Consider the following 14,544-nt stretch of genomic DNA (forward strand, 5'->3'; position numbering starts at 1 on the left):
CCCTCCTGTGGTGGTTCACCTTTATTTTTTTTCCTTTGTTATATTTGGACAAGCAGTCTAGTCCTGGATTGATTGTTGGACGTATTGCCGGGAGCCATTTTGTTTCACTTACGCTTTTTTTTTCTTTTCCGGGACAACATAGAGTCACAATAGAAAAACAAAGGCAGGATATTCTGTCACTACAATTAAAAACTTGTCCTGTTACTCCAAGAGCAAAATCCTTACCTGCTTGTCTGAAATAACAAAACTTTAGGTATTTGTTATAATTTCTGTCAGTTACTTTAAACATTGTGGCCGAAGTTTACTTTTGCCTCATAAAGGCTACAATTTTCATTGCTTTTAGCAGTTAGCATTTTAAGTATGTAAACGTTTGGCAAACACAATTTTAAGCTGAGAGTATTACATATGTAATCATGATAAGGGGAAAAACTGGAAAATACGTAGCATTTTGTAAATGAATTTGTACATTTTGTAAAAATAATTGGGTTCAAAAAATGAATTTTTAAAATAACTTTTAACATATTTTTAGGTGAAAACCGACCGCTTTGAAAACTCAGATGACCATAAGTAATTCGTATTGCTTATTTTATATTGCTAAAACAATACATATGAAATGTTTTCACTTTGAAAATATAATTATGTGAGGAATGGATATGTTATTTAGCTTTACTCATTCCACTATAATATTGTGAACCATAAAGATGTATCATTTTTCAATGTAAATTTTTAAAAGTTACAACCTGAATATTCAACTCAAAAGGATTACAATAGTATTTTCCATTTCTTTTTTTTTTTGTGGTACTGGGGCTTGAACTCAGGGCCTTTACTGTTAGTCACTCCACCAGCCCTTTTTTGTGATGGATATTTTCCAGATAGGATCTCATGAACTATTTGCTTGGGCTGGCTTCAAATGACAATCCTCCTTATCTCTCCCTCCTGAGTAGACAGAATTACAGGTATGAGCCACAGGCACAGGGCCCATTTCATTTTACAACCGAGTTTTTTTTTAATCTGATACATATAGAAACCAGAACTTTGGCCTAATATGTCATTGCTACTTTTTGCCTTATGTATTAAAAGGTTTCAGTTTTTAGAAGTAAAAAACATTATCAGTCTATTTACAGTACTTTTCTTGAATTTTAAATGTAGTGTAAAAATTGGAACCATTTGGCCCACTTAACAGCAAAATGATGCAAGTTGTTCAGCCTGGAAAACTCTTCATAGGAGGCCTCAATGCAGAGACCAATGCAAAGTCTATTGAAGCAGTGTTTGGAAAATTTGGACACATACTAGAAGGTAATTGAAGTTAAGAATCAATCTATGTATCGTTCAAAGTAAATATAAACTATAAAAATGTCTTTTTATTGAAACTTTACATGACTAGGACTGTCATTTTCTGGGTTTAACATTTCCTTATTTTTACAAAAGCACTGATGCATGGGATGGGTAAAGTGTTGCCCTAAGCATCTCTTACTACTGAAGATAAAAACAATTAATATGCTGTGGGTGTTGGTGTGAAATGTGGTGAGAAAGGCTAACTGTGAAGTCTTTTACATATAATATTGAGAATACTAATATAATATGAAACAAAATTTTAGATTACATTTAAGATGATTTTTAAATGGTTGATGATAATGCTGTGTTTGTTGTATGAGAGCTTTGTGACAGATTGTTTAAGGACTGACAATTTTGTTGAATGGAAGTTTAACCTTTATGTTTACATAATTTAAAAGTTTACATGTATTACAGTTCTATTGATGAAGCATTGAGAAACGAAGAAGTCTAGAGGCTTTGCTTTTATTACTTTTGAAAGCCCTGCAGATGCTAAGGTAGGAATGGAAAGGTAGGAATCTTTTAATAATAATCTAGATCTGTTCAGCAAGTAACAGTATTTATAGATCTTTCCCATTTTTCTCCAGTGTTGCTTTTTCTTTTGGCAATAATGGGGATTGAACTAAGGGCCTTGTACTTTTTAAGTAGAGCTCTGCATCTTGAGCCCCTTTGTGAGCCCTTTTTGGTTGGTTATTTTTGAGATTAGTATTTCACTTTATGTCCAGACCAGCATGGACCATGATCCTCCTGTTAGTACTTGCACTTGTAGCTGGGATGACAGGCACCCACTACCACTGCACCCAGCCATTGGTTGAGATGTGGTCTTGTGGATTTTTACCCAGAATGGACTTAAACTGAGATCCTCCCAATCTCTGTATACCAAGAAGCAGGGATTCAGGTTTGAGACACCATGCCTGGCCATTTTTCTACAAATTTTAAGTTGGCAAAATGCCATATAACTACAATTATTTACCCATGGTTCTTTTTTGTTACATAATCACTCAAAAATTGTTGGAAGGAGATTGAAACACCATATTAATTAACGTACATTATACTTAATTTTGTTAGTATTCCAGTGTAAATGTGACTAGGTTGTTAGCCTCCAAAAAACTGCTAAACTTTAGAAGAAAACCCCACAAGAATAGTAGAAGAAATAGGATAGTGTTTGCAAAAAAACCCAAAAAGTGCTATTTCAGTTCATGGAAGTAGAAAGACATACAAGAAGGAACAGTTAATTCCTACTTTTACAGGAATAATAGTTTTGATTCAAATTCCAAAAGATATAATGCATTTTATGCTCACTCTATCATATATTTGTTCATTGTTGAATTACCTTCAGCAAGTTTAAACTTTCTTTATTGTGATCCATGGATGCTAATTGCCTTTATTTCTGAAATATAATGTTAAACTCTTGATACATGAGCACAGTATTTTCTTCGTGTTTTACTTTCATGTTAAAGTTTTAAAGAAACTTAACAGTGAGATTTGGCTCACAGTTTCCATTAGGTATAAACACATGAAGAATAATTATTAGTAATCCAATTTCCCTCTAAAGTCTTCAGTTGAACTGATGATTTAATCAGTGCTTAATCACTGAACACTTTTATTATATAGAAAGATCAAGAAATTTTAACTGACTCCTGAATACTGAACCGACATAGCCACTCCAAATCTTCAGAAAACATTTAGGCCAGAAATAGCAAATGAAGCTCCACGGCTGGCCTATATGGCAGTAGATATTGGGAGAATATAAATATTTACCTGCGGTCTTAGTGAGGATTTGGTATGTTTCAAAAGTAATAAGCCAACAGAGTGGGACAGTTACCTGAATTAGGTTTTAAAAATCACTTTGACCTCCAGAAAAAGAAATCAATAGAAATTTATCATGAGATGATTTAGGACATTGACATATTTCTCAGAAATAAAAACAGGAAATACTGTATTAAAGAAGTACTTTGATAATTACACATATGTAAAACAAAAGGTGAAATGAGTCAGGCAGAAAATTCTAAATGAGACCAAGTAAAGATCCTACTTAAAGAAATAAAATTATTAGAACTAGAGTAGGTAGTGAATAGGAAATCATACTGGGGGACTTCTCCTCTCTTAAATTTTAACATACAAATAGTGAAACAGAATGAATAGCATGAGGAATAATTTTGTGTAACTGTCTAAAATTTTATGTATGTAGCAGGTATATAAAGATTAAGATTTATGTATTATAAAATATATCACAGTGAGGTTTTAATTTTACTTTTAAATGTGAGAGACATTTCAAGAAATGGTAGTAATGCACATTTTGGTGCACAGTGGATTGTGAAGCACGTATTCATTTAAGAGGAAAGTGTTTACTTTTGGAAAAACCTAAAACTTGAGTGTTGTTGCAATAAAAATAGGAATATATTGAAGAATTTAAGTTAAATTCGATGGTATTGATGATGTACTTGATCTTTTTAGTGTTTGGATGGAAAAACAAAGTAGAGCAAGCCAAGAAGAAACCATCTTTTGAAAGTCATGGTAGGCACAAACTGCCACCTCTTTCAAGAACTAAAGTCCCCCAAAGAAGTCTGAGGTGTGGAAGAGGAGGAAGTGGTACACCAAGAGGTCGTTCTTCACGTGAAGGGTGCTTGGGTAATATCTTAAGATTCAAGGATGCAAACATAGGATCAAAAACCAGTAAGTTCACATAGTTAGAATTATTTCTGTTTACTTCCCTATAAGAAAAGGTTAATTTTATTGATAATAAAAATTATTTTTAAGTGCTGGAATTACAAGAATGATTGGTTTCTCTTAAATATTTTTAAAATCCTAATCACCTTGCAACAAAATAGTGTAAACTAAATACTGTTGTTGCTAGTAATATTACTTGCCTTTACTCATTCAACAAGTTTTGTGTGGAATTCATTATTATTATTTATTTATTTTTTTTGGTACTGGCTTTTCACTCAGGGCCTTCATCTTGAGCCACTTCACCAGCTCTATTTTTGTGAAGGGTTTTTTCTAGATAGGGTCTCTTAGAACTATTTGTCCGGACTGGCTTCGATCCACGATCCTTCTGATCTCTGCCTCCTGAATAAATAGGATTACAGGTCTGAGCCACCGGTGCCATGCTGGAACTCATTTCTATTGCTCATACTTTTCAGTTTTTCACTTTGAGCCCAGAACTTCAAATGAGTTTCATCGTAAAATATTAACAGAAATTAAAAAGCACAGCAAAAATAAATAAAAGTCATTAACAATGCTCAAAGGTAAAGAAATAAATAATATTGTAGGGTGGCTCATGAAATACTTGTTTTTGGAAATGTGTGTGCAAACCTATTCCTATGTCATTTTGGTTACAATTTGTATATGAGCTTGAGGCTTGAAAATTTGCTTCCTGAGATTATCTAGAACTTCTCAAGAGTGTCTCTGATTCTGGAAGACAATTTAAAAAGTCACTATTTCATTAATACGCATCTTTGTTGTAAGAATGAGAAGGGTGAGTCAGTAAAAACTGGTGTTAATGTACTATTTTCAGAGATGCCATTCTGTACTGGATAGGAAAAGGAATACAGTTTTATTTTTTAGAAGAAACTGTTGAAAATTATTTGAAACTTTTACTTGTAACCACTGTTAAACATTATATCTAATTTTTAAGGGAATTTGTGTCAAATATTTAGCTGTTTTCATAATCAAATTTATAATTCAGTGGATGTAATTTTCTAAAGTAGAATTACAGAGTTGAAGACAATGAAAGTTGCCAATTAATATTCTGCCATATATGAGAATATAATCTTCCTAGGAAATTGGAATATAAATATGTTTCTAGTTATAAAAATTATTTTTCATTATTTAGCATATATTTCTTAAATGCTCTTAAAAGTTAACAGAACTTAAGTCAATTAGTATTATTGTATAAATTGTAAAAAGTGTAAGTCTGTTTTCACATTATACTGACAGTTCAGACTTCTAATGGAAATCTCCTTGAGTTTTGGATGATATTTGGGTGTAGGCTTGTGTATTTGGGGTTTTGTCAGTAGGATGTTTTAAAAAAAGATTGTTTGACACGACACTTACATAAAGAATGCTTAATTCTGTTTCTCCCAATACTTAACTGTTTTCACCTTACCTGGACTTTAACTATAATTAAATTACAAGGTTTAACTCCTACTTTACTCTCCAGTTCTCCCCACACCTCTTTCACACCAATACAAAATGAGTATTTTTGAGTACTTTTCTGAGTTTTACAAACTTACTTTTGAATTACACAAACATAAGTATTTGAATTTTATGATAAAACATACTTTTAAATCTGTCAGTTTTGACAAATACCTTATTCTTAGTACCAAAATATTTTAACAGCAATTTATAAGTATTAACTAAACATTGGCTATTAAAATATTGATACTACTTAACTAAGAATATTGTGTTTTCAATACAGATGATGGTGGATATACTCTTAATCTCAGAAGAAGAAGTCTGCTGTCTTTGAAACACTACATAAAGAAAAGCCGAAGCTGTGGGGGAGAGGCCCAGAGAGAGAATGGAAGGGAGATAGGTTGCTGTGAGGTGCTTAGAGTCCCCAGCAGACTTACTACAGACTTAGCAGGATAAATAAATAACTAAATAGATAGATAAATAGATAAGTGCCCCTGAACTGAGGAATGGATGGCGAAGGCTGGAATGTGACTGTGTTGCTAGGGAGAGGTGAGAAAGGGGAAACCGGAGCATGGGCAAGCAGGCTGCTGATTGGCTGGCGCCCGGAACGCGCAACAGGGCTAGAGCGTGGCAGGTAAGAGTTTCTTCAGTCAGTCGCTGGCCAGCCGGGGCAGCGACTGGGCCTGCTAAGAGTCGCTCTGCCTCGACTGAGGGTCCCAAGGCGGAGCGGTGGCTGTTTGGGCCCCGCCCCGCCCCGTCCCCCGGGTTCCTGCCCGGACCTCCCGGGTCCCGGCTGCTGCGGCCCCAGCGCGGTGCGGCCCCAGAGCCACCGGTGGTGGTTCCCAGCCTGGCTGTGAAGATGGCGGACCGCGCTGTCGCCAGCGCCAACGGCAGCTCATCCTTGCGGGGTACACAGGAACGAATGGGTAAGTGGGCCTGCGGCTCCCGAGGGGACTTGGGCCTTCGAGGGAGGCGGGGTTCCCACTGCCCCCGGGCCAGCTGGAGCAGCATGGCCGGCGTCAGAAAACTTTTCTCTGGAGTCGCCTTGGTCCTCCCTCATCCCGCGGGATTGTCCTGGGATGGGACAGTGGGGAGGTTGGGAGGGGGCGGGAGGGGAAACGGCCGGCCAGCGCTTCCAACGGCCAAACCGCCGATGCCGGTGGCCAAACTGTCCGTGCCAACGGCCAAACTGCCGATGCCAACGGGCGAACCCCCGCGGGCGGGGCTGGAACTCGGGGCCCCGCGTGTGGCCCCGAGTCACGCCAGCTGTTAAAGGGCAACGGACGTTCTGCTGCCCGGGATACCGCGCGCCAGGGCGGAGCTTCCAGGATTGGAAAGTTTGAGGTTTGCCCCAACCTGGGACGGGACGCTGCACCCTCCTTGTCAAGGTTCAGGGAGGATGGAGCAGGGGATGGGGATGCTTTGAAAGGTGACATGAAACTTGGCTCTGTGCTGATCTCCTGATTAGCATGCTGTAGCACTTGACTTCCCCCAAGATGTCACCTTCCTTGGGTCATCTTGCAGGCCCTAGGTTGAACTAAAGGAGAATCAGCACTTCAGAGTGCTTTCTCTTCCACACGTCTCATCGCCAGAGTACCCCCCAGCCCCCACCAAAAAATCTCGTTAATCGTATCAAAGTTTGCAGCCCTTCCTTTAGGAGATTGCGCTGGACACCTGGGCAAGGAAGTATTTCTTGCCCAAGTAAGGAAGATTGTAGCCTGCTTTGAAGACTCTCTCTCCCACCTATGCACTAGAATACATGATTTCTATTGACTTCTGTTGAAATCCTTAGGGACTTTTGCATGTGTAATTGGCAAGGTAGTTTAGATTCACTGAGATTGGGTGGCCATATGTTACTAAAAATAGGAATCAGTTCTCCAAAGAAGGTGTCAGAAGCAAACAAACGGTTCCATAGGGGAAAATCAGTACTCCTGCTTGTAGCTTATTCATCTAGAGAGATAGAGTTTGCAATAAATTGTTGTATTCTTTGTTAATACCTAAGACCTTCTGATCTTAGTTTATTTCAGTGATTGAAATTAACCTGTACTCTTGAATTTACAGCATTTCAAAATAAAAACATAAAAGCCATGCAAAACAAAAAAAGGCTTAACTCAAAACCCTCCTTTACATTCTTGCCTCTCCTTCTACATTCAGAATTGAAAATATCCCATGTTAGACTGGAACAGAACTCCATCTTGATTAAAACTGCCCTCATGGTCTCAGCATTTTCCTGAAGGGGTCAAGAAGACAACCTTTACTAGGTCAGTTTCATCTCCTGTGGAGATCCTGGCTGATGAGTTAAAACAGTGTCCATTTATATGCATATGCATTAATATATACATTAGATATATTCGTGATATAAATGTATGGATATGTTTAGTTATGTTTCCTGTGCACTGGTTGTAGCATACCAAAGAAATGTGCTGGTGGAGTGACTGAAGTGATAGAACACCTGCCTAGCAAGGGTGAGGCCCTGAGGCCCTGAGTTCGAACTCCAGTGCTGCCAAAAAAAAAAAAAAAAAGAAAAGAAAAGGAATTCCAAAGAAATAGGCTTCTTTCAACAAACACGTTTTTTCCTATTTTTATACAGAACTTTTTTTTCAGTACTGAGGCTTGAACTCAGGGCCTATACCTTGAGCCACTCCACCAGCCGTTTTTTGTGATAGATTTTTTTCAAGATAGGGTCTCACAAACTATTTCCCCGGGCTGATTTCGAACCATGATCCTCCTGATATCTGCCTCCTGAGTGGCTAGGATTGCAGGCGTGAACCACCAGTGCCTAGCCAGAATTGTTTTAAAATACACTTTGAGTATTTCAACCAGATGAGCATAAGAAAGTTTGCTATTGACTTGTCACCTTTCCCTTCTTGTTTTTCTAAATTCACACATGATTTCTCAGCCTAGAATAAATTATGTAAAAAATACTTTGTACACATTCAGGGAAAGCTACTGAGATTGACAGCCAGATTCTCATAGAGTTTAGAGCTGGAGAACCTGTAAGGTTAGAAAATCTTGAACAGCTTCTACAAGTGGAAGGTCTACTGTAATGGCCAGCTGAATATTCTTTCCAAGTTGCATGTCTACTGTAATGGACAGCTATATATATTCTTTCCAAGTGGTCACTCATTGTAGATAGCTGGAAGTGGTAGAAAATTGTCCCCAGTTTTTATTATCAATTCCAAAGACATGCTGAGAGGTCTTCTGGAAGTATCTGTCAGCCTTGTGACTTTGTTGTTATTTTAGACAAAATTCCATGAACTCACCTATTTTTGTGGTTTCCCGATTGCATATTTCTTTGTTTTCCTATTAGTTTCTTTCTTAATGCTTTACTATCTCAACTCAAGTTGCTTTTTATTGTACAACTAAGATGTGGTGCCACTACTTGCTACCTATGTGATCTGAGAAAGATAGGTTTAGCTTCAGTTTTCTCATTGCTTTAAAACCATTAGCAAGGCTATGCCTTTTCTTTTCTCTGTTTCTTCTTTTTGTGGTGCTGAGGATTGAACTGGGCCTTGGCTGGAGTATGCTAAGTGTGCACTTCCCCAACTGAGCTATATCCGCAGCCCTCCAAAAGTTCCATTCTGATGCACAGTGAAGATGGAAGGAGAACCAGTATTTGGACATGTGACCATTCTAGGTAGAAAAATGTCAAGCAAACAAATATAAACTATACCAAAGTGCTAACACACATCTCTTGTAAACAGGCAGAAAAATGATAAAGTTCAATAAAAGTGATGTGTAAGATTAGTAGAGCACATTTTAGGGAAATGTAAGAAAAACTACAGGATAATGCACATGAGAGTTCTTAACTCTTTAATTGAACTCCTTAATTCCATGTATGGCTGCATCTAAAATGCCTCACAATCCTGGGCATCTCTGGGAAGGGCCTGGAGAAGAACACTGAAAAATCTGTTTTATCCTTGTTTAAGAGCATAGGAGATACGCCCCTATGCTATTGCACACAAGTCTGGTTACCACATATTAAGAAAAACTAAATTAACGGTTATGATAGGTAGTTAAAATAATTAAGGAAATGTGTGCTTGTGCGGCAGAGAACTAATGAAGCCTGAGATGTTAGTGGCCACTGAGAAAAGCTATCTGGGACTTATAGGGATAGTTTGACTTCTTCCTTCCCTATTTTAATTCCTTTTATTTCTTGCTCTTGTCTTATTGATCTAGCTAGAAATTCCACAAAACTGTATTGAATTGGAGTGGAGACAGCAGACAGCCCTGTCTCTCAATTCTTTTTAAACATATTTTTATAGTTTTGTCATGTTGCTCTAAAACAGGATTACATATTAATTTCAAGTTATGCCTATGTTAAGGTAATTATAATATCTATACTCTTTTGAGGCCTGAGCTATATTTTAAGTATTGCCCTGACGGTGTGCTGGACATTATTTAACAACAAAATACTTTGATAGAAATGATCATTATCTTCTTCTTGCTGATTGCATAAATTTCAGTAGTTAGGGAATTTAACCATCTTTACATACTTAATAAATTTTGGACCTTAGAGTTGGGTGTGATATCTTATGCCTATAAGCAGTGCTACTCAGGAAGTGGGATCAGGAGGATCATGATCCAAGAGACATCATGTCAAAAACTGAAGTCCTCTTTGAAAAATAACTTCAAAAATGGCTGTGTTTGTCACTTGAGTTTTATAGTGCATGTCTAGCAAGTACAAGTCCCTGAGTTCAAACACCAGTGTTCTCCCCACTTTTGTGAAGCTACCAGTATTTTTGATGGAAGCCTGTTTCTCTATTGTGTTAATGACAATATTCATTATAATGTTTCATAGTCATTAATGCTTCTAATGAAGAGATAATCTATGATTAAATCTTGCTCAAAACAGTGAGGTTAGCCAGGCTCAGAAACCAAAAATCATATGTTCTCCCTCATATGCAGGCTTTAGATCTAGTGCAAATGCAGCAATGCGGTTGGACTTGGGTCACATGATAAGGGGAGAGCACACACAGGAGGTATGAGGACAGGTAAGAAACACAAAACATGATAGGATTTGATGTCCTCACTGCAGAGGAACTACTACAGAAATTTTAAAGCGACAGAAGTCAATATGAGAAGGGGATCAGGAACTAGAAAAAAGGACAGTTAGAGATGAACCAACTTAGAATGTAACACATTTGTACATGGAAGCAATGCTAGGAATCTCTCTGTATAGCTATCCTTATCTCAACTAGCAAAAACTCTTTGTCTTTCTTATCATTGCTTATGTTTTCTCTTCAACAAAATTAGAGATAAGGGCAGAAGAGTTTCTGCCTGGAAGTGTGGGGGCATGGGGGGGAGAGGGAAGGGGCAGAAGATATTGGGGAGAAATGACCCAAACAAGGTATGCACATATGAATAAATGAGAAATAAATAACAAAAATCTTGCTCAAAACACATCTCAGAAAATTATTACCGTATGTCTTCATAAAAGTTGGTTTTCTTTAGTAATGAATGTTATGAAAAGACACTTTTTAAAAAAAATTACAGCTCTCCTGTCAATACATTACTGGAAACTGTGGGCAAATTTCAGTTTTGTACATTATGTTCCTTTTGCCCAAAACGTGTGTAATAAAATAAAGGTGCCATATGAGTCACAAAAACTTTGTTGGTAGATAATATATTTAGATAATTCAAATAAGTGGTTGACACTAATATTATTTAGAAAGTAGTGGTATGTAAATATTTTTCTTTTAACCATCAAAATACATCCTCAATCCTACAATATATTAATTCCATGACTGTTTTTCCTATGATATCCTCTGACTGGCTCATGCAATTGTCAATTCATGATAACATACCATTCTATCATTTATAATATAGTTATTACCTTTTCAAAAATCATTAATAAAGGTAATTTCCTTCAAGGAATATTAACTAAAACAAGTCACAAATTTTACCTGTTCAAAATGAAAGAGAAGAGATGATATATACTTACAGAGCCTTACCCAAATTAATGTCTATCTTGTAAGAATGTGGCAAGTATGAGGATAAAATACTCAGAAAAATATTAAGAATTTTAACTGTCAATTTAAACACAATTTTCCATAAATTATATAAATATATAAAAATCTATTTTGGGTATGTGGTTTCACTGATGGATTATTCTCCTGAAGAAAGAATATTGCAAGGAAAGCTTAAGATATCAAAGAAGACATACTTGGTAATATATTGCTTATCATGGTCAGAATGTATAGGGTATAAAAAGAAGTATGGGAAACATAGATAGGGAGGATAGCGGTTTAAGGCCAGCCCTGTCAAAAACTTAGTAAGACCCCAATCTCACCAAGGAGCCAGGCAGGGTGTTGTGCCCGGGTGATCCTTGACATGTGGGAGACACAGGTAGGATGATCACAGGTGTTTTGCCTCTAGCAAAAAGCAAGACCCTGCCTGGAAAATAACTAGAAGCCAAAAATGGTTGGAGATGTGATTCAAGTGAGAGAGCCCCTTGTCTTGGAAGTTCACAGCTTTGAGTTCAACCTCTGTATTGCCAAAAAACAAAAAAAGGAGTGGAGAGTAATTTGTTAGAATATGATATTAGGCACTGAAAATGATGGTTTGTATCATAAAGGAACACTTTTCAAATAAGAAAAAGTAATGTGATAGATAATACAAAAATATTTATCATGAATGAAAATGTACTTTTTACCGAATAGAGTTTTATTTACTTAACGGTACAATTTTTTATACAAAAACTCAGGAGAATTTGTCTTCTATAACTCTGTTCTTATCAATTTTGAAAGTTTGGATCAGATACTAGATCAATCTATTGAATAAAAAATTGAGAATTAAATTTTCAAGATACAGAAGCTTTGGATCTGTAACTTCCTTTTTTAAATGTCTTTCCTAATTTTTATTTATTGTTTTATTTGTATACCTCTTACAAGTTTATTTATTGCTTATTTTTTCCCTTGCAAATTAAAAATAGTGCCGTTTGGAGACATGTGGGCATACCATATCGTTAACATTTGGAAGGGGGAGACAAATTGTGGATTATCACTTAAACTTGATTAAAACACAATTGTAATGAAGTAAAGCAAAGAAATTGGAGAATCCGTTCTGTTCATCTACCTTACCTTTTGCATTGTACGATCAGTATCTGTATACACGTCTGCACCTCTAAATTAATTTTCGGGTCACCCCTTCACTTTAGGACCTTCCATATTCCCTACTTCCTCTGCGGCTCTTCAACCATCACATCCGGGTCCCCCAGCCCCTTATATTACTTGCCTGCGCAGTTGCCGTGGACCATTAGGATAGCTCACATCGCTGGGCAATGCTAACACAAGAGCAGAAAGCCAGGAGAGGGTAAGGAAGTTCCAAATTTAAGTACGAAAGTGAGTTTGAGTGACAGAAGAGACAACGCAAAGCTAAATCATTTCGTTTAATGAGAAATACCCGAATTTTGATTTTTCTCTCAGGATTTAATTGGAAAATTTTAAATGTACGAGTAAATTGTACATTGTGTATGTGTGTATATATATATATATATATACAAATGTGTATATTTAATTAAATATTGTATATGTAATGTATGTAATGGGGATGTGTAAAGCCGTGTGTATGGGAAGGAGCTAGGGTTCCTTATGCTAAAAATACCCTTTATGTAGGGACCCTTAGAAAGTAAAGCCGGCAAAGAACCCGGATTTTGTTCTTGAGTACGGGGATGGGTTTAAAGTTTGTGGAGTCTGGGAAGGGAAAAAAGGTTGAAAACCTTTTTGTTGGAGTGAAAATCAGTCTTATTACTATTTTAACTCCTTACCCCTCCTGTGGTGGTTCACCTTTATTTTTTTTCCTTTGTTATATTTGGACAAGCAGTCTAGTCCTGGATTGATTGTTGGACGTATTGCCGGGAGCCATTTTGTTTCACTTACGCTTTTTTTTTCTTTTCCGGGACAACATAGAGTCACAATAGAAAAACAAAGGCAGGATATTCTGTCACTACAATTAAAAACTTGTCCTGTTACTCCAAGAGCAAAATCCTTACCTGCTTGTCTGAAATAACAAAACTTGAGGTATTTGTTATAATTTCTGTCAGTTACTTTAAACATTGTGGCCGAAGTTTACTTTTGCCTCATAAAGGCTACAATTTTCATTGCTTTTAGCAGTTAGCATTTTAAGTATGTAAACGTTTGGCAAACACAATTTTAAGCTGAGAGTATTACATATGTAATCATGATAAGGGGAAAAACTGGAAAATACGTAGCATTTTGTAAATGAATTTGTACATTTTGTAAAAATAATTGGGTTCAAAAAATGAATTTTTAAAATAACTTTTAACATATTTTTAGGTGAAAACCGACCGCTTTGAAAACTCAGATGACCATAAGTAATTCGTATTGCTTATTTTATATTGCTAAAACAATACATATGAAATGTTTTCACTTTGAAAATATAATTATGTGAGGAATGGATATGTTATTTAGCTTTACTCATTCCACTATAATATTGTGAACCATAAAGATGTATCATTTTTCAATGTAAATTTTTAAAAGTTACAACCTGAATATTCAACTCAAAAGGATTACAATAGTATTTTCCATTTCTTTTTTTTTTTTTTTGTGGTACTGGGGCTTGAACTCAGGGCCTTTACTGTTAGTCACTCCACCAGCCCTTTTTTGTGATGGATATTTTCCAGATAGGATCTCATGAACTATTTGCTTGGGCTGGCTTCAAATGACAATCCTCCTTATCTCTCCCTCCTGAGTAGACAGAATTACAGGTATGAGCCACAGGCACAGGGCCCATTTCATTTTACAACCGAGTTTTTTTTTAATCTGATACATATAGAAACCAGAACTTTGGCCTAATATGTCATTGCTACTTTTTGCCTTATGTATTAAAAGGTTTCAGTTTTTAGAAGTAAAAAACATTATCAGTCTATTTACAGTACTTTTCTTGAATTTTAAATGTAGTGTAAAAATTGGAACCATTTGGCCCACTTAACAGCAAAATGATGCAAGTTGTTCGGCCTGGAAAACTCTTCATAGGAGGCCTCAATGCAGAGACCAATGCAAAGTCTATTGAAGCAGTGTTTGGAAAATTTGGACACATACTAGAAGGTAATTG

The sequence above is a fragment of the Castor canadensis genome, chromosome X, assembly GCF_047511655.1.
Source record: "Castor canadensis chromosome X, mCasCan1.hap1v2, whole genome shotgun sequence".
Lineage (NCBI taxonomy): Eukaryota > Metazoa > Chordata > Mammalia > Rodentia > Castoridae > Castor > Castor canadensis.